The 24,366-nt window shown below is 37.3% G+C and overlaps 1 pseudogene; it reads right to left on the reverse strand.

Moving 5' to 3' along the window:
- LOC108712343 overlaps positions 1-24,366 on the reverse strand; it is a 198,664-nt pseudogene that overhangs the window by 19,995 nt on the left and 154,303 nt on the right.

The following is a 24,366-nucleotide window of genomic DNA, read 5'->3' on the forward strand; positions in this document are numbered from 1 at the left end:
TTCTAGGGATTATAAACTTGGCATGACGGCATACTGTCACATGATTGTAAAACAATTATCTATGAAGGATATACCAAAAAGAGAGCTACATTACCTAAAGGATTGCCTGAAACTCTTGCATAAGTAACTGAACATTTACATGCTACTGTATCTCAAACTATCCTATCTTGCATAAAGTATAAAATACAGTTTGAGTGTCTGTAGTCCTGCGTCTGGTCAACCATTATATTCAGCATTATTTATTCCAATATGTTAAATATAATGTCTACATTATTAGCTTACAAATCTTTGATAAAGGTGGATAAAACTATATTAGGAAAACAAAGGGGATAGTAGGTGTTTAACTGCAACAGTCCATTGGGGCTTTGCTTTCTGTTTGCACAGAAATGAGCCTTATTATGTGTTCTCATCTGGCAACAGAGAAAAGGACCAATCTTTTATTTTTAAATCAGAATCCCCAAAGGATCAGATTTCAATTAGCTAATACAAAACTTTACCCAGCACCTGTTCAGACTCCCTGTAGTTGCAGGCAGTTTATTAATTCATGTCAATTTAATATACTTTTTCTTTACATGTAAAGTACTATATTGATAATACATGAGTTTGACTTCATTTACTGACTGTACAATGTGTTCCATATTATGCCAAGACCTGTCCCTGTGCAGAGTATAGCTGCAGTCATTTACTATGCTTCTTACATGTTTTTACTCTTCTATTCTTGAACATCAAAGACAGGCTGGCTAATAATAAATGTATTTCTAGGGTTGGCATACCTGTTCAGTTAATGAAATGAGAGGTAACTTTTATGTGACTTGAAGGACACGAAGTGCCAAACAGTCCTAAGGGCTTTAAAAACTAATTAAAATAAGAAAATCTGGCCAGTGTTCCTTTCCCTGCCCTGCTGAACTGAATGTGCTTATTATGCTGAAACTGTGGCAGCTTACCTAGCTAGGGTGATCGGTGTTGACTCATGCATCTCAGGCCTTTAAATGCGGAGCATAAAATCCTTAAGTCGGTTCTCAAGTGATCAGATACATACCACAAATCAAGTCACAGAAAAAGACACTGGGGAATTTCAATTTCATGGATATATAAGAAAGTCTAGGTTTCGGAAGCATGAAGTTATTAAAAGCAGCCGTTTCCATGCATTCTTTATTTCTGGAAAAAGCAACACTCTTCAAATGCCCATAGAAAAGTTTTAAATACCATTATGTTATTCAGATATAGCCAGCACCTTTGCTTCCCTATGGAACAAAAAATACTTCAGTTGGCCTAATACTACAGGGCCCCTGTGTCATTTTATATTTAGGTCCTGTGGGCTGTCTCATCCTTTGACAAATACATGGATTATGTGATTATAGCATACTCTTAAATATTTATGCACAAAATCAGGACATCTGTATTTTCATAAAGTGTATTATTTGTAAAAAGGAACACTGTTTTAGATAGAAAGTGGCCATAATGGGGTCACATACTCTCAATATGATAGTCATGGCTCCCCCAAAAAACATATATATATATATATATATATATATATATATATATATATATATATATATATATATATATATATATATATATATATATATATATATATATATATATATATATATATATATATATATATATATATATATATATATATATATATATATATATATATATATCCAGGAAATTATTGAGATAAAATGAAGAAATGTAGTAAAATTTCCTATCCAAAATCAAGCTGGCATAAACACAGGCATTATGTATAGATTTTAAACCTCAACTTTTGAATTCCAAACATGCATCATATAGAGTAGAAAACTCAATAGGAACCTGTATTTTTTACAATGTGTTGTAAAAAATGGTAGCGTGTACTACTAAAAATCAATTATATCAGGCACACAGTCCCAAAAATTCTCACCCAATGGATATCTTAGGAAGCTTCACCTTATACAATAAATATGTAACATGACAATAAAAATTTGTAAATTTTTTGCCAGTATCTCTACTTGGTAGAAGCACCATTGTTGGGAATTATAGCTGTAAGTCTAATACATTTTCAAACTATTTTATAACCTAGTTTTCTCAGAATTTAGTTATATATATTTTTTTGAACCAGATTATTTAAGATCTAGAACATTGTTAATAACAATGTGAATATTCTGATTCATCCAGGTCGTGGTATATCTGTAGTAATAAGTCAAATCAACTGGACTTGCTGTGTTTTTCTTGAAGACGTTTCACCTGGTTTGGTGTAACATCTTCAAGAAAAACACAGCAACTCCAGTTGATTTGACTTATTACTACAGATATCAGGAACATTATTTGGGAGTGTTAAATCCTTTGATATGACATATTTTGATATACAGTTGTGTTCAGAATAATAGCAGTCCAACATCACTAAACTGATCAGTCACTGTTTTTGGTAGAAATTATATTTCTACATGGCAAACATACTAGTAACTGTAGTAGAATAATAGAAAACCAAAAGACCCAACAGTCATGATATGAATGCTGCCGATTCGGTGTAATTGAATCATTAATTTAGGCTTGTTCAAAATAATAGCATTTGTAAAATAATAATAACTTGTTCCATAGAATAGCAGTGTGGAATTCATTCATTGGGAGGTCATTCATTCTGTGGAGAAACAGATGTCAATTACGGCCCTTATTTAAGGAAGCAATGCAGCAGATGCTGGTTATAGGGCATTTCTCTCTGAGAAAATTGGGTGTTCCAGACATTGTTCAGAACAGCGTACTTTGATTAAAAAATTGATTGGGGGGGAAATATAAAGAAGTGCAGTGAAAATTTGCTCAGACAAAGCTAATTTACTAAAATGCAAAGTTGCGTTCAAGGTGACGAACACTGGCGAATTTTTGCTAGCGTTAATTCGGCAATGCGAGCAAATCAAAGCGAAGACATGCAAGTGTTCAATTCTGCATATCGCAACTTCGTTAGAGGTCTTCGCTCAGGCTAATTTGCATACGGCGGGAAATTTAAAGTTGAATGGACGTATATGTTGCAGCAAATACATTACACAAGTCCAGGGAACCTTAATAAAGAAAATAGAGTTGTTATAATGCCCTACACATGAGCCCACTGTATAGTTAATGTTCCATATGTTAGAAAATGTATGGGGGAACCCGGTTACCCAAAAAGATTTTAAGGACTTTTGCAGGCTATCACTCTGAAAAAACGAAAAGATGCCAGCATTTTTTGGACTTAAAAATTTTCCACTAAAAAATATGATGTAAGTAACAAAAGAATGAGGAAGATCTATGCACTCCAGTGCAATTCGCCTGGTCTGAGCTGGCGAAAAAAGTTATTTAAATTTATTTAAATCAACGTTTCGGCTCATCTACTCGAGCCATCATCAGGACTAGAAACTGTGCACAACATACCTATTTGAACCCTGTGAAATGGCACCAACTGATGATTGACAGTGATAAGTGGGCGTGGTCACCACGATTCCATAACAACAACAACTGTGAGAAACATCCATGAACAATGTAAAAATCATTCCCATTTAGTGGCCAATGACTCCTACGTACGTGACACCAAACATTTACTGACAATGCTAAAAGAGCTAAGAGTAGCATCGGACATTTTTTTTTAGTCATTATGGGTGTTTCTAGCTTGTATAGGGTTATTCCGCATGATTTGGGAGTTGCGGCATGCAGGAAAGCATTGCAAATACATCATAGCGGATTACCACCGGTTGAATTTCTAGTGACCCTTTTGGACTTGATTTTATCACACAATTATTTTATGTTTCAGGAAACTTATCTACAGACTTCCGGGACAGCGATGGGATCAAATGTTGCTCCCTCCTTTGCTAATATTTTTATGGAAGAATATGAGAATATGGTTGCTAGCACTGGGAGGGAGTAACATTCTAGTCTATAAACGCTACATTGACAATCTGCTGATTTTTTAGAAAGGTACTGAGGGTGATCTCACCACTTTTAGTGAGGCTTTGAACTCCTTAGTTTCCCCAATCAAACTGACTATGTCATATGACAAAGGATAAATTACCTTGATGGGACCATTTACAAACAGGCTGGGGGAGTGGGCACCACACTGTATAAAAAACCTACAGATAAGAATAGTCTGATTTATTCTAGTTCCCATCATCCCCCCTCCCCACATGTCCCGAGGGGTCCTTTTCTCCCAATTTTTGAGAGTTATTAGAAATAACTCTGATCGTGACACAGCTGAAGTACAGCTATTGGAACTGGCTGAGCAGTTTAGAGACCGGGGATACCACACCAAGCTTATTGAAGAACAGCTGGTTAGAGCAAGAAAAACCACTCAAGACAAATTACTAGCTGATTGCAACAAAGTAAGGCAAAAAACGGACCTGATCTTTGCAACGGAGTGGAGCACCTCCAGTGTGCCCATCAAGAACGCTTTGACCAATAGATAGGAGATTATTAACTCCCACCCTCACCTACCATTTTTGAATAAGAAGAGACCCCTTCTTGCCTACAGGATGGGACAAAATTTGAGTGACATGTTGGTAGTTAAAGATGTGCTACCGGATCAGAAAGGTGGACTTACCTGGTTGGGAAAACCCCTCAAGAATGTATGCTATAAGTGTACAAACTGCCTCACATGTGGTAGAATGTTACAGGGCTCTCAGTTCACACATCCAAGGACAGGACATAAATTCACAATTAAATACAGATTAACTTGTATGACTGACCATGTTGTTTATATGATCTGGTGTCCCTGTGGACTACATTACGTGGGTAAAGCTTCCACAACATACAGAGAGAGAATGAACAACCATAGAAGCACCATAAGAGCAGCCCTGGCCACGGGCAAAGCGGATCAGCCAGTTGCTAAACATTGGCTACAATCTAAGCATACTCTTCCACAGTTCAGGCATATGTTGATCGATCACGTGCCACCCCCTAGGAGAGGGTGGAACAGGGACTAACTTCTAACCAGAAAAGAATCTATGTGGATCTATAAACTGGAGACACTAGCCCCAAAAGGGCTGAATGAGACATTGCCCATGTCCCCATTTGTTTAAACCCTTATGTCCTCTGTGAGTTTCACAGAGAAAGACCAGACTCTTTTCTGAGTAACTTTATTATCAATTCTTTGCAACCATGTTTATTAGTGACAGAGATACGTTTACTTTGCAACAGTTATACTATTATGTTTCCATAACATGCATTGCACAAATTGGCAGAGTTGAGATGTGAACATTGTATATATATTCATTCTGTTTTTATCTCCTCTTCTTTTGCTTCCTGTTCAGGATTTTTTTTCCCCACACAGAGCTGGCTGATGTATTCTGACCAATCATTGGGTTAAGGGCCCCATAAAAAGGAACGGTTTGTGTGCAGGTAATATCAGTCGAGGTATGAGTCACATGAGGGCGATTGAATGTTAATCTACCAATGCCAGCAGAGTGATGTAGTTCAACTACCTCCCCACCCAAAAACCATTCTAAGAAAACCGGTACGTTTGGCAGTGATACGATGACTAAGGGCACTACACATGATGCGCAAGGTATGCTCCCCACTGTGAGCCACCTGTTAATGGAGGGGACATACGCAATGTGTGACATACTCTTGTACGGGTGTGCGCAAGTTGTTTTGTTGGGAGTCACGTGAGGCTATTGTCCAATTGGTGGGGAGAGATGACTACACATGCAAACTACTGGGTGCATAGGGCACCGGTGGTTATGGCGATCGGGTAGCATTTAGGGAGGTGACATCTACGATGGTATGACTGCCCAATACACACTCCCTTACCTGGATTGGTGGCGATACCGAGCACAGTGGTGACAATCATCGCCTGGCCTTGTGGAATCAGGTACGATATATGCTTCCCAAGGAAAAAAGGGGAGGCGATCAATACCTATGTTTTATTTAATACTAAGTGGGGTTTATTGCCCTATGAAGTTTTTAACTCACTGGGGTGTTAGAACTGGACTGGCCACTAAATGGGAATGATTTTTACATTGTTCATGGATGTTTCTCACGGTTGTTTTTGTTGTGGAATCGTGGTGACCCCGCCCACTTATCACTGTCAATCATCAGTTGGCGCCATTTCACAGGGTTCAAATTGGTATTTTATTGTGCACGAGTAGACAAGCCGAAATGTTGATTTAACTGAATTTAAGTTTTTCACTTTTTTGTACCAAGTCCTGTTTAGTGCGGTCTGTTTATTGACGGAGAAATAGATATAGATATAGATATAGATATATATCTGTGAACATCTGTGTTCATTTGCATAAAATCTTTCATTTAGAAAGATATATGATAAGTTATTGGCCATTAAAACTAGTGATACAACAACACCATAATTTTTGAACTAGGCCAAATATTGAAAAAAAATTTGTACAAACACCAAATTCTCCCAAAATACTGAATGCTTCATAAAAGGTTTGGTGGAGGGAAATCCTCTGTCAGCCTGTAGAGCCTGCTTTATATACATTCTCACCCAATAATCCTCCCTTTTCCAAATAGTTGGACAGTTGACAGTGCATGGCAACTGCAACACCCTGGGATGGATAATTGCACCTAGAATCAGGGCCGCTCCGGCCATGAGGCAAGGTGAGAATCTTGCCTCAGGAGGCACGGAGCAGCCAGTTACCAGGGGCGGCAAAAAGCCGCCTCTGGTAACTTTAAGAGCCGAATTTCCGTTTTTTAAAACGGAAATTCGGCTCTTCTAGCGCAATAGCGCTCACTGCACTAGCGATGCGGCCCCTCCTCCACCCGCTCCGACGCTGGTAGTTAGAAGAGCGGAGCAGGAGGAGGGGCGGCATTGGGGCTGCTGCCTCAGGCGGCAGCAGCCCCTGAAACGTGCCTGCCTAGAATTATGTGTACAAGGCACATACAATGAGAAAGCCATGTTAGTATGGCTTGTCATTAATTTCCAAGTACCCGTACAGTAAAGTACAGGGCTAGCTGCAGCTCAATATTGGAGATCTGTTTCTCTGTGATTTGTGGGGTTTTTAATCTTTCTAAGGGTTTTTCAAGTTTTTGTTTCATTTCCTTTGTTTGTGTTAATTAAATACCCTAAAGCAAATGATTAAATTGCAACCATATTTCTGTTGTTACACACCTGGGAATTATTAGAACAGATGAAGTGTTTATATAGGTTGCATTTTTTGATGTTTAAAATAATGAAGTTTAAAGTATCCAAAACACTATAAACTTTTTTTTTTTATAGTTTGCATCTTTCCAACTAGCACCTAAGCAATGAATGTTCTGCTTTATATGAAAATGTTTTGATTTGTAGTCCCGTAGAGAGCCATTAATGGCATTAAAATTACTGTTTATCTTGCTTGTTAAGTACTAAACCCACTGTATTCTATACAGCTCATTAGTTATTCTCTATGTAGACCCATGCACTGTCATCCTATTTAAAATGTAATATCTGCCCCCATGGCTACACAGCAACTTTTTTTTTTTTTTTAAAGTTTCTTTTATTCAGCAAAAGGCAAAGTGACATATCAATACACATCAAACAGACACGTGTGATCAAACATGTACAATCCACACAATAGAAGACAGTAGGCATTACAATAAGACAGTACGGTCATCAAGGACAGGTTTAAAGACAAAGCAATCACTGAACATTAGGGTTAGGATATACCTCAAGCCATCTCTCCCAAATCTTCTCAAATTTAGTTGAGGAGCCACGCGCTTCATAAGTGAGTTTAATAAGTGGTAAGGTGCGGTTAACCAAGGCAATCCAATATTGGACTGAGGGAGGTGCAGGCTGAAGCCAATGAAGTATAATGGCCTTTTTAGCATAAAACAGCAAAGTACGGTACAAAAGTTTAACGTGATTCTGTGGAACCATATCTCCCACTACCCCCAAAAGACAGGCTTCAGGAGAGAGGACCTGAGGCAGCTCCAAGTCATCACTCATACATTTAACCACCGCACGCCAAAATCGAGCAATCTTGGGGCAGGACCACAAAATATGTAAGAAATCTGCGGATGGGTCTTGGCATCTGGGACATGCTGGAGATTTGTCGGGGGGCTACACAGCAACTTTACCCTATTTACCCTATATTAAGTAATTACCTTAGTAACCAGGCAGTGATTTAAATGAGAGACTGGAAGATGAAATTAAGCGGCTTGAATGGAAAGGTAAATAAATCAACATTACAAATGTAGCCACACAGAGCAATAACGTCTTGGCTGCCGGGGTCAGTGACACCCAATTTGAGAGCTGGAAAAAGGCAGAAGAGGAAGTCAAATTATTCCAAAACCATACAAAATAAAATATGAAGACCAACTAAAAAGATGCTAAGAATATAATATTCAATAACATACTAAAAGTTTATTTAAAAATTAACTACCCCTTTAAGTTTGTCCAAATCAAGTATTTTTATTTGATTCCAGATCTCTGAAATATAGACAGCCACCAGAAAGCTCAATATATGACATTTTCAGTGATTGCCTAAGAGTGCATATATATTGAATATATATTGCATATATATTTTCAATATATTGAAAAGTACCAGAATCAAAACAAACACAAACACAAAGTACAGTGGTGGGGGGGGGGGGCAGATGGACCAGCAAACAAGGATCTGGAGAACTAACCAGTAATAGCATGTATAGACTAGTGTGAGCCAAATAAGCCAAAGTCAAAGAAAAGGATACGGTCAGGGCAGAAGAAAGATGACCCCAAACTATATTATTGGAAATCTAATATATGCATGGCTTTGATGCATACTTTTTCTAAATTACAGAGCATATTTTTTATTGCAAAATTAATGCTGTCAAAACAGATTTTTTTGAAACTAGTCATGGTGGCATTTTGTTATAAATAGGAATCCAACAACACATATAGTCGATTAGGTTGGAGGAAAACAAAGACATGTCCATCAAGTGACCTGCCTAACTGCTAGTTGATGCAGAGGAAGGGGAAGATATCTGAAACCTTTCTAATTTGCCACATTGGGGAAAATCCTCAATCCATGAGGTCAATCAGACAAGTCCTTGAACCAACTTTAAACTAAGAGTTCATTTTAGTCAATAAGGTGAGTTAAGGAACTGGCCTCAGACAACATTGCCTGGTTATCAGGGATGACAAAAATGCAGCTCCTGGTCCCTTCAAGAGCTGAATTTCCAGTTCCAAGCGATGTGGACCCCCAGACCCCTCCGGCAGAAAAAAAGGTGAGTGCGGTGGGGGGGGCGCTGAAGCAGCCAGGAGACATGAAAACTATGACTTTTTCGACTTGTCGCACAATAACTAAGACTTTTTCTTATTGTTGCACAAAAGCCAGCATTAAAAAAACCAAAAAACCTCTAAATACACAAATCAAAGAAAGATCTGCCAGTTGTAAAAGGGATATCTGCCATTGACTTCTACATGATTTTGACAGGTTTTAGCTAGAGCTATGCAGATTCAGAATTGCTGCAGTTTTGTTACATAATAAATCCTGGAAAAGGTGTTTTTTTTTTCCCACCACATTTTTGGATTTTTGACGTCAAAAAGCCAGACCTGAAAAAGTTGCAGTTTAATAAATTAGACCCTTAGTGTTGAATGTAAAGAGAAGTAGGAGGTCCCCATTGTGTAGAGCTTCGAAAGTACACATGTTGCACCAATCTCCCAGTGTCATCTACTTTGATGCATGAAAAGTTTAAGACCCCCTTTGGGTGAATGATTAAATGAGACCTAATATATTTCTGCTGCAAAACAAATTTAACAATCCCAACTTATACAGTCCAGATTCAACAAGCCCAGTTTATCAAAATGTAAATTTCAACACCATATATTTTTTTTATTCTGGAAGAGCAAGACTAAATGCACTTATCATCATCATCATCATTTCTTTATATAACGCCAACAAGTTAGTTTTTAACAAACAGAAAATAAATAAGGTATTGCAGTGTATGACAGGATTACAGGGCCCTACTTGCAACTGTTTACAAACAAAAAGGTTAGGGTACAATTGAGACATAATGATTTAAGAAACAAATTTGTAATTTAGAATACATTTATGACTAATTAATTAAGATACAATTTATAAGCTTCCCTAAACAGATTGGTCTTTAGGGAGCATTTTAAAGTTTGTAAGGAAGGAGAAAGTCTGATAGCTTGAGGCAGAAAGTTCCCGCCGAACCAAAGACAGACAGAAGTCAGAAGTAGACGGAAATTGGACAAAGTGATTAGAAGAGATGAAAGCCAGAAGCAAGGCGAAGGTTGCGTGAAGGAGTGTATTTTGAGATCAGAACTGAAATATAGGTATGGGCTTCATTGTTGGGTCTTGAATGTAAATGTTGGTAGTTTGAATTTGATTCTAGAGGAGATTGGGAGCAAGTGAAAGGATATGCATGGGGAGCAGCTGATGTTGAGTGGTGAGATAGTTGAATGAGTCTAGCAGCAGCATTTGAACAGATTGGAGTTGTGAAAGGTGACTTGTTAGAATATCTGCGAGGAGTAGGTTGCGGAAGTCAAAGGAGGGAGATAATAAGAGACTGGATAAGTGTTATTGGGGCAATGTTGCGCAGCTAAATAAGACAAGATTTTGCAAGTGTTTGGATATGTGGTGAAAAAGACAGATAAGAGTCTAAGATAATTCTCAGGCAGCATGCCTGTGTGGTCAAATGTAAGGTGATGTTGTTAACAGTGAGTGAGATCTGAGGGACAGGAGAAGATCTTGGAGGAAAAATAAAGAGTTTTGTTTTAGAAAGATTCAGTTTCAGGTGCCACTAGAACATCCAGGCGGAAAGAGCAGAAAGGCAGTCTGTTACTTGGGAAAGGACAGAAGGAGAGAGAGGTCAGGAGTAGATTGGTAGAGTTGGGTGTCATCAGCATAAAGATGACACTGAAGTCTAAACGACAGAAGAAGCTTTCCAAGACAAGTAATATAGAGTGAGAACAGCAGAGGGCATAAGACAGAGCCTTGAGGAATGATCAGAAAGATTAAAAACCATAGAAGAACATTGCCACTACAGCCACATTCCATGCCTCTGAGGAAGCAGATTGGACTACCGAAACGCGTCAGGCAGTGGGGACAAGACGCTGACCAGCAGGAAAGCAACCACGAGGGATAGGAGAAGCCGGCTCTTTTACTCCTACCCCGGAAAGAACTGGGCAACCTGCAAAGGACAGCTAATTTTATAGAAACGCTTGTGAAACCTTATTAAAATGTGAGTGCAAAATTTTTTTTTATATTTTTTAAATATTTATTAAAACATACTACACAATATAAGTCTCTATTCTATGTGGGAGTGACTGTATGGAGTGAGAGAAGAGGAGAGGGACGCAAGCACTATTACATGCAATCCAAAGATTAAGGTCTTGTAAGTAGGCACTTTAGCCATTCCTTGGTGGAAGCCACACATATGTCGTAAAGTGAAAGGAAAGCACTACTACATGCGATCTAAAAATTAAAGTCCTGTAAGTAGGCACTTTAGCCATTCCGTGGTGGAAGACACACATGCATGCTGTAAAGTGAAAATAAGCACAGCTCCCTAAGTGGAAGACTAAAATAAAGGGGAATCTGGAAAAGGGGAAATAATAAAACACAATATAAACTCTATACACAAGTGTGAAACTACCGTCTTGGAAATACTACACTATATATCCATTTATTCTCCCTTTTTTTGGTTCTGGTGTGCTTGACTCCGTTGCCAAAGGCGCTGATCCATTTTTTATCCTATATGAGCCACGTTCCATAGAAGCAGCTAATGTCTGTACTTTGTACGTGGCAATAATTCAGGGCAAAGTGTATGCCTTAAGAGGATCGCAGAGTAATCTGAGTGACCAGAATCTTGTTGGGTGCGAGTAAATAAAGGTATTACAAATACGTATTCAGAAACAACCACAAAGGACCAATTCATTTTTCTTCAGTACCATGCAGACTTGAAGCAAATGATATCCAGGGATTCTCAATAGCTTGGAATGAGATAACATTACTCGTGTTAGTGCATTTGCAAATGTAAAATGAAAAAACAAATTATTGGTGATAGCTTTTATTATTGGATTAGCGGACTATGCTGAGAGCATCATTGTTAATAGAAAATACAGAATGCAGGCTTCACACTGGCTGACATGATAATCACCCAGCACATAATAATCCTCTCATGTGGAAAATGCACTTATTCAGTAGTATTGCTCACATTATCCACCATACCCTGTATTCTCTTACTGCACATTGTCCCACAAATGGCTCATTTATAAATACTGGAATATAATAGACATAGAGAAATGAAATACACAATGCACTGATTGCTGCCCTGCAGCACACCAGTTGTTGTTAAACTGCAACTCTCACCATCTACAGCTAAAATGAAACATTGACCATTTCTGTAAAACATACTGTAATACATGTTAAGAATGGATAGTAAAGTATCTGGTAACCCCTAAGTGCAGCTTTAGGGGTTTTAAAATAACTATCTACGCTATTAGAGAAAGAAATCTTTCAAGTGAGCTTATGTAAATTTGCCTCATGCTTCACTTTATTCGGTGAATATCAGAGGGTAATCAAAACTCAAGGCTGCTCAAGGCTGCTATTGTGAGGTTACATCAATTGTTATGCGTGTGCACCATTTGTTCCCCATTCTATACCCCATGTAGACTACACCCCAAGTCTACATCCCAACATACATACACACTACACATTTTACTAAAAGTAGATTTTTTTTTGCTTTTCTAGTTTATTACTTTTGTACACTCACACACTTTTGCACATATTTACACAAATTTACACACTTAGAGTTATACAGACATGCATACACAACCACACACATATACTTTTTTTTAGTTCTTAATTTTATCATTTTGTATGTATGTATGTATGTATAACTTTATAAAGCGATGTTAAGGAGCCGCAGCACTGTACTGTGCATAAAAGTACAATATATATATTAAAGTATACATGGGGGAGACATACCTGTATATAGAAATCACATAATAAATATCTACAGAATCATAGGACAAAAAGTGCTATGTGGTAAGAGACATAGTGGGAAGAAGGTCCCTGCCCCGTAGAGCTTACAGTCTACGTAGATGGGAGGCTAACATACAGGTACAAATTGGAGATGAAAAAGTGCACAAGGTGAGGCAGTCAGTAGGGAAAGGACTAGGCTAATGTTCAAGTGGTCCAAAAGTTAGGCTCTTTTTTCTTGAAGAGAGGATTCCTTACGGAGGAATTCAGGGATGGAATTCCAGAGGTAAAGAGCACAAAGATAGAAGGGTTTGAGACGAGAGGTGGCAGTGGATGTGGATGGTGTAAAGAGAAGGTGGCTCTGAGAAGAGCGGAGAAGACGACCAGGATTGTATAGTAAGACAAGTAATGTAGTGAGGAGCTGAGGAGTGAAGGGCTTTGAATGTTCGTAGAAGGGTTGTATATGCTATCCTTTGCTTAACCGGCAGCCACACTAAGGATTTTAGTTGGGGTTGAGTACAGAATGATCCTGGTAGCAGAGTTTAAGATTGATTGGAGGGGAGCTTTGCAGTTTGGTAGTTGGTAGTTTAGAGTAGAAAGACATAGTTACCCATTTTGATTTTGTCAGAAAGTGTACTTACCTATTTTAGAAACGTCAGAATGTGTACTTTCCAAAAATATATGGTTTTTGGGAGGCCTTTGTACTGGGGGTCTTGCGGCACATAATATGCAGTGAGGGGGCTTTGTTCATAGAAGCCAAGAAAATTAATATGTACTATTTTAATTTAGGGGCCGCACATGCCACCTGCTATGGTATATCTAGGCATATTGGGCATGAAACTGCTCAGTAGACCGATGGTGATGTAGAAATTGGATGAGATAATTGTGGAAAATTGCAGTATTTATAAATGACTTTCAAAAATATCATAACAACCACCGCCTTCAAGTGCAGCTTTGCAGCACTTAAGTAGTTTGGAGTAGAAAGACATGGTTAACCCATGTTGGATTCAACAGAATGTGTACTTTACAAAAATATATGGTTTTCAGGGGTCACCATAATTTTTTGAAGCTTTTACCCCACATAAAACTGGCAGTGTTTATAAATTAGGGTAAATGTAAGCCATCAAAAAAGTATGCACAAGGTTGTTTTTGGGGTCTTTACATGTTATATATTTTGATAAACCCATGTGCATTGGGTACCAAACTGTTTAGTGGACCCCAGGAGTTCATATTTAGTGTGTTTTAGCATGGCATCTAATAGTATGTGGGAGATAAGATGCTGCAAGGTAGAGGCTTTGAGGTGATTTTTGGAAATGTCACCGCAATTGCCAAATTTAGGAAAGGTTTGTGACTTGGTGCTTTGGAGTAGAAAGACATGCATACCCAATTTGGATTCGGGGGAATGTTTACTTTCCAAAAATATATGGTTTTCTGGGGTAACATACATTTTTTTACCTTTGCCCCTAAAAAAATGTGTTGATTTTGCAGTATCTTGAATCACAGAACTGGTAGCTCGAATGGAGTGTCTTCATTTTGGGGCCCCTATATGTCACATACTTGGGTAAGCCTATACATGTTGGACATGAAACTGTTCAGCAGACCCCAGGCATTCATATTTAGGGTATAGGGTTTATATTGGTACCTGATAGTATGTTTGAGAAAAGATGCTGCAAAATGAAAGTTTTGAGGTGATTTTGGAAATGTAACCAGAATCACCAAATTTCGGAAAGGTTTGTGGCTTAGTGCATTGGAGTAGAAAGACAAGCATACCTATAAACCTGTATATATTGGACATCAAACTGTTCATCAGGCCCCAGGCATTCATATGTAGGGTGTTTTATTTTGGTACCTAATAGTATACTGCAAGTTGGAAGCTTTGAGGTAATTTTTCAAAAAGGTTTATAAAAAAATTATAAATTTAGGAAAGAATTGCAACTTGGTATTTTGGAATACAAAGTTATATTAACCCATTTTTGAATTATCAGAATCAGTGTAGTTTTATAGGGTAAATCTACTGTTAGTGGAATGTTTGGCCTTGATATCAGATGTATATAGTTTTGTGGAACTGTGCTATGAAAATTTAGTAGTATACCAGGTTTTATAGGTTTTCAACCTATACAAGTGAAAAATCTCCATAAAACTTTCTCTATTTGGTATTGGTGTGATAAAGAGACATAGAACCTTCCAAATCTGCTATGTTCTTGTGCATAAAATAAATGATGTTTCTGATATACAGTATGAGTTTATATTATGGGAAACACAATTTTTTTTAAAAATTTACACATCTTGTTATAGTTATATAAGTGGAATTACAAAAAGAAATTCTATCATATTTTGAAAGCTTATGTTGTCCTGAAAAAAACTATATATAGTTTTCCTTGGTAAACTAAAAGACCACACACTAGGAAAGGCCCTTAAAGTGAAAAGTGTACAAAATGTTCAAAAATGGTCTGACAAAAGTTCTGATTTGGCCAAATCTGCTGGCAGTGAAAAGGTTAAAACATTAAGCTTTTAATTTAGTGCAGCTGAATTAATGGGTTAAAAACTGTCTGCATCTTGTGTGTTTAAAACTCTTTTTCCATACCAGGCATCAAGGAAGCTTACATGCCACAGGAAAGTTGTTGTTGGGAGTATGTGCAAGAACTACACAGTGTTGCTTTATCAAATGATAACTTTTGGCTGGGAGATGCTGTTTTACTGCCTGACTCATTAACATAATTCAGTGATATCCAATGGTGCTTGAAAGTTAGAGGTCTTTCAGTTGGAGTTATCTTTGATGGTCGACCACTTCTGGGTAGGGTAACAATGGCCTTGAATTTCTTTTTGTTCACAATCTTTTGTACACAATCTGTCTGACTGTTGATTGGTGGAGTCCAAATTCTTTAGAGATAGTCGTGTAATCTTTTCCAGCTTTATGGGCATTGACAACTCTTTTTTTGAGGTCCTCAGACACTTCCTTTGTTCAAGCCATGCTACACATACACAGATGTATTGTATGTGAAATCAGGCTTTGCTGGATTCCCATTCTTTAAATAAAAAAGGGTCTGTCACTCACACCTGCTTGTCATTCCATTGACTGAAAATAACAGACACTGATTTCACCTTCATACTATATGTTGATCCTAAGGATTCACTTACTTTTTTACACACACAGATATGTTATTGGATAATTTTTTTCAATAAATACATGAATATATACTATATAATGTATGTGAAGAACAATGAAAACATTTTATCACCATATTCATATGGTAAGAACATTGCTTGAATAAAAGGAGAAATGCCTCCTGAAACAAAATATTAAATAAACACAGGAGTTTGTGTTTTAAATAAAGATCTTGAAGATTCAAGTGTAAAGGTAAACAGAAAAAAGGCCTCAATAGATTAGTAATTAACTGCAGTCCTGCAAATCTGTAAGAAAATGCTTCCTAAAGGTATCTACAGTAACATGTATTTCAATGGAACAACTTAATGTATTCTCCAAACTAACTAATATGTACAGTATGTGTATTTTCTGCGAGAAGTGGGATATACAACAGAACCCTGATTGCATTTCCCAGGCGTTGGTGTCAAAATGGTGCTACATTTTGGGAAACACTAAATACATGGGACATAAAATCTGGGTTCTACTGTAGCTATATTTTGCCTTAGCTCACAAACAAGTTGTTCTTTGAATTTTTGGACAATAAAGTACTGACTCAATGCTAGCAATGGTAGCCTCTGTGTTTATTAAGAAAGTTGGAATGCACAACTTAAAGTAGCAATACCCCACAGCATTTTCCCCCGCCATCTTTCCAAATGACAGATGGATTTCCCACAGGGATAATGTTCACAGTGGATTCTCTATCCTGGGCGCTATTCATAACTGGGTAAAAAAATTAAAGTGATGGATTAAGACATTATTATAGCACCGAAGATAAATTATGTAAGAACTTTTCTTTTGTTGCTGTTTTAATTGGAACACAAGTCCCCTCTAGTGAAGACGAAAATGTAGTTGACAAAACAAAAGACTCCCCACCTGATCAGTGGGCGCAGAAAACAACAAATTTACATATTAAAATAAGTGTTTGAAGCAGCTCTGATTTAGTACATCTAACTTTTCTCATTTATAACCACTGTTACATTTAAAGGAAACCTATACCTTGAAACCAAAAACCTTCACTTAACCAAAAAATAATCATATCACAGTAGGTATACTAAAGAATGTTGCCAAGTTGGCATATATGTCAGTAAATACTTTCTCTTTTACATATTTTCCCATGAGCCATCATTTTGCGATGTTTGTGTTGCACTCACTGATCACCCGATCAGTAGTAACAGGAAGAAATGTGGAAGCAAAAGGAGGCATAACTCTGTCCATTCATTGGCTGACACGAAAGCATGTATTCCATAGTGTTACAAACAAGCCATAGGCCAGATACAAACAGCAGTTTTTATATATGGAATTGTCCAATGGCACATACTATTAGAAAAGCAATTTTTTTTCACAAAAGGGCTTTATTTATATGTAACAGTTTTACATGTGAGCAGTTTTATGGCATTTTATTATTGCAAAATATTCTCATTAAGGTGCTTTTCAGTTTGCTGTTCTATACGTAGTAAAGAAAAAAATTACAAACTTTGAGGGGCAGATCTATTAAGGGTTGAATAGTAGATTCGAATTTTCACATTTCTTTTTGGTGTCAAATTTCACACATATTAGAATATTCGCCACCTAAAACCTGCCGAGGTTTGTTTAATTTATAAATCAGTTACAGAGGTCCATTAATTGCCTTCCTAATATTCCAGTTCTTTTCAGAGGGAAAACTCGATTCAAATTTTCGGGTCAGGACTATTCCATCAAATATAAGACATTCAATTTTCTTCTTAAATAATCTTCCATTCAAGTTGTAAGTATATTCGAATTTAGTATAGTAAAAAAAAATGTACATAAACTTGAAATTCGACCTATGATAAATCTGCCCATAAATTTTTCTATTGGATTAGGAGAATAATTAAATGTATCTCTTCTTGGGGCACCATTCATTCCTCTCTGAAGACTCTGTTCCTCTCTGAACCACAGCCTCATGCATGTCTCACTTTCTTCCTCACTGCCGTTTTCCACCTTAAATTTTTCTCTTTTGCTGCTCCTTACATTTGGATCCCCATCCTTAAATGGCTCTGGAGAGAATCTTCCCTCAGTCTCTTCAAAAATAACTCAAAGCTATGTGCTATGAGCACTCGCATATCATCTGGCACAGTATGGGCAGTTTCAACCACTGTAAACTAAAGTACTTATAATCCTCCCATTGGCCAATCACCATGACTTCCTTACACCTCTTTAATGCTTAGAATTAGAATTTCAATTTATTTATCTTTTGTTATTTGATTAACCCCTGTTTGTTCTTATTAATGTATTGTTCTACTGTTCATCACTGTGCACAAGTAGCACTTGAAATAAAACTGTACATATATACATTCAATCTCTATAAAGAAATATTCATGTTAACTGAATGCAGCACACACCATATTAAGGAACTGATCTGAGTATGCACTGAGGTCACACATCAAATTCATTAAATCCTGCACTGTTTCTTCCACAATAACTGTGCTCTATAAAAGCCCAACAATGAAGAGAACCCACAGCAAGGTGTGGAAATAATGTCCAATCATATTTCATTTTTCCAGTTGGCACAGTAGGCTGATGGGCAGGCCCGGACTGGCAATCTGTGGGTTCTGGCAAATGCCAGAGGGGCTGCTATAAGGTGCCATAGAAAGTCAGTATTTAGTGGGCTGGTGGGGCCTTTTTGGGCCTCTTTGTGGGCTGATTGGGCCTCTGTGTACCTGAAATGCCAGGGCCTATTTTAATTCTCAGTCCGGACCTGCGATGGGTATTACATGGTGTGTAAATGTTAAAAGAGGTGAGCTCAGATTCTCTGAGATTTAGGGGCAGCCATGAAGTCTAGAAACCAACAGGCAGGTTCTGAAGCAAACAGACCTCTAGTTTGGAGGCTCTTCATTAATAAAAGGACACATATCTTAAAATCAGAAAGATAAGAACATGAAGTCCAAAGTACATAAATGAAAGCATTCAATAGAAATCACACATTTACATCATATGAGAGTTATTTAGGATATATTTTTTGAAGGGCCATGCAAATTCTTAGAAAAATAGCATATTAGGGCAGAAACACACAATGCTATTTCGGGAGATTAGTCGCCCAGTGACAAATTATTTTTTCTTCAGGCGACTACTCTCCCAGAACTGCCTTCCTGCCAGCTAAAATGTAAATCGCCGGTGGGATGGCACTCGGATCGATTCAGCTTTCCTAAATCGCCCAATGTTTCCTTGTGAGGCAAATTATTCTAGATAGCATTTAACTGCTGCCTAAGGCAGCAGCAGCCCCTTGCATCCAGCTTTATACTTGTTGTGTTTTGGTAGTGGAGGATGAGTAGAGTATAACTTTATTAGCAGGTTCATTCAGCCAATACACTTCAACAGTAGCTTCACTCTGACACCCCAAGCTGTATAGAAAGTACTGGGCATGCACAGCACAACTCATGCACAATGACACCTACAGGCCTTTTGTCTAAAGTTTTGTATAAACACAACAATACCTTTATACCTTCGTTTTCCGAAGTCGCCTGGATGACTATTCTCCTCCAGTATCTTTGTGTACCTCTGCCCGAAGAAGGGGAAGGCAGTCTCATGAAATGCTGTTGTGCTAGCTGCCTCACTAATAACAAAAAAAAGAAATGAGTGATTGAATTTGAGTGGAATGTGTTGGTTAAGAGCACCCAGATCATATAGACACGCTTAAGGGGTGATGAATACATAGCTTTTTATTTTGTGAAAACTACTTTTGTAAAAAAACAACAAAAAAACCCCCAAAAAAACTTATTTTCAAAAAAATGTCCAGCTATGATTTATTAAAACATGCGTATGAATCATTTACATACCTTTTGGTATCTGCATGTTACTTATTTTAATTATATGGATGTTTATACATTGATTTACAAAAAGCAAACAGCAGATGAAAATATTCTATAACTCTCTGTGGTCAGATAAACTTGTTGCATGTGTGTAATATTCTTTAATTACATATTGTTATTCCCCAGAAGGCAGAGAAGCCATGAATTCCCCCATGAGCCGGAAACCATTACTCATTCCCACGGCAACAGTGACAAGGTCCCTGCGACAGGGGGCTCCAGTGACCTGAGGTGGCAGCTCTCATTAGGAGAGAGCTGCTCATCTATAAATCAACATGTCACCATGGTGAGATGGTTCTGCTGGCAGTATGCAAAGCTGGGAAGTTCTGCTTCACCTATCTGTGGGTAATCTGCAGCTAATCATCCATTATGCAATGACACCTTCCCCTGACTCCGCATATTCCATTTTCCTTCATGAAATGGCTATGAGATACAGACTTCACAAGTACTTTTACATTTAATGGAGTACAGCATATATTTGTTTATCTCCACATAATGGACAGCTAGCTGAACCAGGCAATGCAAAAACCATAAGGAGATATGAATCATCCAGGAGTTTATCTGTGGTAGGAAAGATCAATCTGTAGCCCTCCCAAAGCTAGTAAGATTCTGGGACTTGTTATTCAGCAATATCTGGAAAGAGTTTGCTCAACACCTATTTATATTTGAAGCAGCAATACCCATTTCTGCCTATTCTTTGCTGCACAAAGTAGGACTACAGGTTACAGTGAAACGATGCAGTAAGTATTTCTGAATGCTTTTCAATGTATTCTCTTATGCTTCAAATTTTAAGAGAATCTGTCATATAATAACCGTTGCTATAACTCAACACAAGCAGATACCTCCTATCCGCTTACCAATGCTCGATAATTGTTCTAAATATTTTGGGGCCTATTTATTAAACCTCTAAAAACTTGAATTTTTAGAAAAAAAAAAAAAAATTTTTTTGAGATTTATTATGCTCCAAAACTGCAAAAAAATCATAATCTGAAAATACTCCAGCTAAAACCTGCTACAATCCAAGTTAAATTACTAATCAGCCTTATATTGTGACATTTATATTCTATGTGTACTGTATATTGTGAGTTGGTCCCTAAGCTAAGTAAGTGACCGCAGCACAGATCATGTGCAGTGAATCGGCAGAAAAGAAGATGGGGAGCTACTGGGGCATCTTTGGAGGCACAGAGTGCTAAAGGGCTGTGGTTGTCTTGGGCTAGTACAGAAGCCTAAAACATAATGTGCAACATTTCTAGCCTACTTCATAAGTTCTCCTTTAAAGGGATTCATTAAAATATCTAGAGGGGAAATGGCAAATTGGACAACTGTGGGAGTAAAAGAGAGAAAGAGCCTGCTTGCTCAGCGAGTAATAACAGGGACAGTAATTGAAATAAATGAAGGGTTTAGCACAGACACATCGGTGGCCATGCTTCCATTGGGGTTTATTAACACATAGAAATTGTTAATTGTGAAAAAGCTCCACTTAAAGGGTGATTTCTCAACCTTTTAATTTAAATTTTTTATTTGATTCAAAATTTTTTGACTCCAAGTTCAAATTATGTAAATGTTCAATATTTATTAAGCAATAAAAAAAAAAAAAATCAGAAAAACTCAAATTTAAAAACCTTTTGACAGCTTGTTGACCCATTGAAAATTATGGGTAAAATGCAAATTTCATACATTCAAGTTTTTTTTCCCCACATTTTAATTTCACAGTGTTTAGATTTAAATGTTTTAATAAAAAATGTACACAAATTTGAAACATGATAAATAAACCTTTAAATGCTTTTGTATACTTTATATTTTCCCTCAATATATATATGCCACAAACTAAACCACATAGTAATACTGAGCTGTATGTTTCACTGACTAAGAAGAAAATAATGAAATTTTAGACGAGAAACTGAAAATGTCAGAGACATGCCCAATCGGGACTTTCAAACACAGAAATTCCACCTCTGTTCCCATGCTTCCCAAACCCAAACATTACACAAAATGCAAACACTGCATTCACACACTTGCAAATCAAGGTAATCAAAACCACATCACAAAAGACCTTTCCCCACTGAGCATGGCCTGAGAGATTGCAATTTGCAGATCTGATACAAAAAGCCAAGATATGTCAGTCAACTGTGCTTATCACTACTGCTTAGTTGACAGATATTTTACAAACATAAGGAAGAGGCCAAAATAAATTGATAGAGAGAAAATCAACGTTTAAAGATAAAAGTAGCAATGATGGGTTATGGAACAAAAAATGTCTTTGCAGAAACAGCCATACAAATAATATATACTCAGTGCTGTTTTGCTGGCTAGAGGGCGTTTGGTATAATTTGTGCAGATAGATGCAATTTGCACATGCAAAAGAAGAAGCAAGACAGCAGGACATGATCATAGACTTGCATGGCCTTTAACTGAATGCAGTTCAACCAGTGCACAAATAGGGTTAAAAGGCTTGTGCAAGGTCTGGTCAATGTAGGTATTAAGTACAGTAACTAAATCCATTTTAAGCAGAGTTCAAAAACACTCCAACCTAACACCATAATTCATTAGGCAATATAAAAACTTGAAAATAATGATTTTAGCATTAATGTATTCCTATGGAATGATGGTTCTCTTTATTAATAGGAAAGTTAAATGGACACATCCTATTGAAAACTCTGTGACTTAGTCTAGTCTATATGATGGAGAGATAAGGCCAAAAACGAATCTATTACCGATACAAAGGTGTCTTTTGAGACACTTAAAAAAGGAAAATTAATATCTCCCATTAGAAAAGCAAAGATCATTTTTTTTTTAGCACTGACCACTGCAACTATCTAAAAAAAAAATTCTGGACAAAATAACAGTATTTTGCATTCTTTTCTTCACAGTTTGGTAAAAACATAACTCAAATACATTTTCTCATTACAGGTCAACACATCGTTTAAGATGGAGCTTTATTTTCTCCCTTCAAATATTTGACTGCAAACACCGGAAACATCAAATCCCTGAGGGTTCAAATTGCCTTTTGCCTTTGCCATCCCATCAACCCTGATAAGAAGCAATGCCAGGCTTCATTTAAAAGGAGTTCCCTCTCTTTCTACATTCATATGTGATTTGGGAGAAAGCTGTGAATGACTAATTATCTAGGGTTGCTGGAATACCAAGGAAAGACAATATATCCAAAAAAAAAAAAAAGTATCTTAATGTAGTTTTATTAATATAACATGGACCACATGCAATGCAAAGTTTGGTGTAGGAGAAATAATATATTTTTTGTTTGGTTTTAATTTTTTTCTTAAATGTTTGGTTTTCCTTTTAAATCAGTGGTGCTTTAGGTAATTTACCTACAGGTATGAACAGTCAGTCATTCTCAAGCAATACTCCACACTCTGTTTTAGTTTGGGATAGGAAAGGATAGTTGAGTGTTCAGCTTCTATGACCTTACTTTCTGCTAATGATGATTACAATGCATATTTTCTTAACAGCAGCACACACTGAGCTTGTGCCGCTTTACTGATGCTCAAAAGATGACCTAATTGCACCCTCTTGAAATAATGCAACACACGTTTATAATATTTATTACTGAATATATGTTCATTTCAATACATATTCACTCAATAAATATCTAGTTAATTTTATATAGGATGAATATACCGAGTAGTAAGAGGGCAAGACCTATTTTCCATCTTGTAGCTGCGTAGTCCAACCCCCAAAAGGCTAGCACTATGGCAAGTGGAAATTTGTTGTGTGAATTCACTGGCAAAGGAAAAGATTGTGTGATAGTAGTGGAAGTAGCGGTTTAATGGGTGAAAACGCGATTGAGGTATTGGGTATAAGTTACATAGTTACATAGTTAAATTGGGTTGAAAAACAGACAAAGTCCATCAAGTCCATCAAGTTCAACCCCTCCAAATGAAAACCCAGCATCCATACACATACCCCTCCCTACTTTTAATTAAATTCTATATACCCATACCTATACTAACTATAGAGCTTAGTATCACAATAGCCTTTGATATTATGTCTGTTCAAAAAATCATCCAAGCCATTCTTAAAGGCATTAACTGAATCAGCCATCACAACATCACCCGGCAGTGCATTCCACAACCTCACTGTCCTGACTGTGAAGAACCCCCTACGTTGCTTCAAATGAAAGTTCTTTTCTTCTAGTCTAAAGGGGTGGCCTCTGGTATGGTGATCCACTTTATGGGTAAAAAGGTCCCCTGCCATTTGTCTATAATGTCCTCTAATGTACTTATAAAGTGTAATCATGTCCCCTCGCAAGCACCTTTTTTCCAGAGAAAACAACCCCAACCTTGACAGTCTACCACATAATTTAAGTCTTCCATCCCTCTAGTGTGTCAGGTGACAGAGGAAAAAAACTATGTACAAAGCTAAAGAGTATTCTTCTTTTTCATCTGTAGCTTTGATAGCCATCATCTTGCAAGTAGAGCCCTGTCATCCAAAGTACATAAAAAGCATAATGTTCATATTGTTGGTAATATAGCTGTGAAAAGGTTATAATGTCTTGCCGTCACTAAACTTTACAGAGGGT

Source organism: Xenopus laevis, chromosome 3S, assembly GCF_017654675.1.
Source record: "Xenopus laevis strain J_2021 chromosome 3S, Xenopus_laevis_v10.1, whole genome shotgun sequence".
Lineage (NCBI taxonomy): Eukaryota > Metazoa > Chordata > Amphibia > Anura > Pipidae > Xenopus > Xenopus laevis.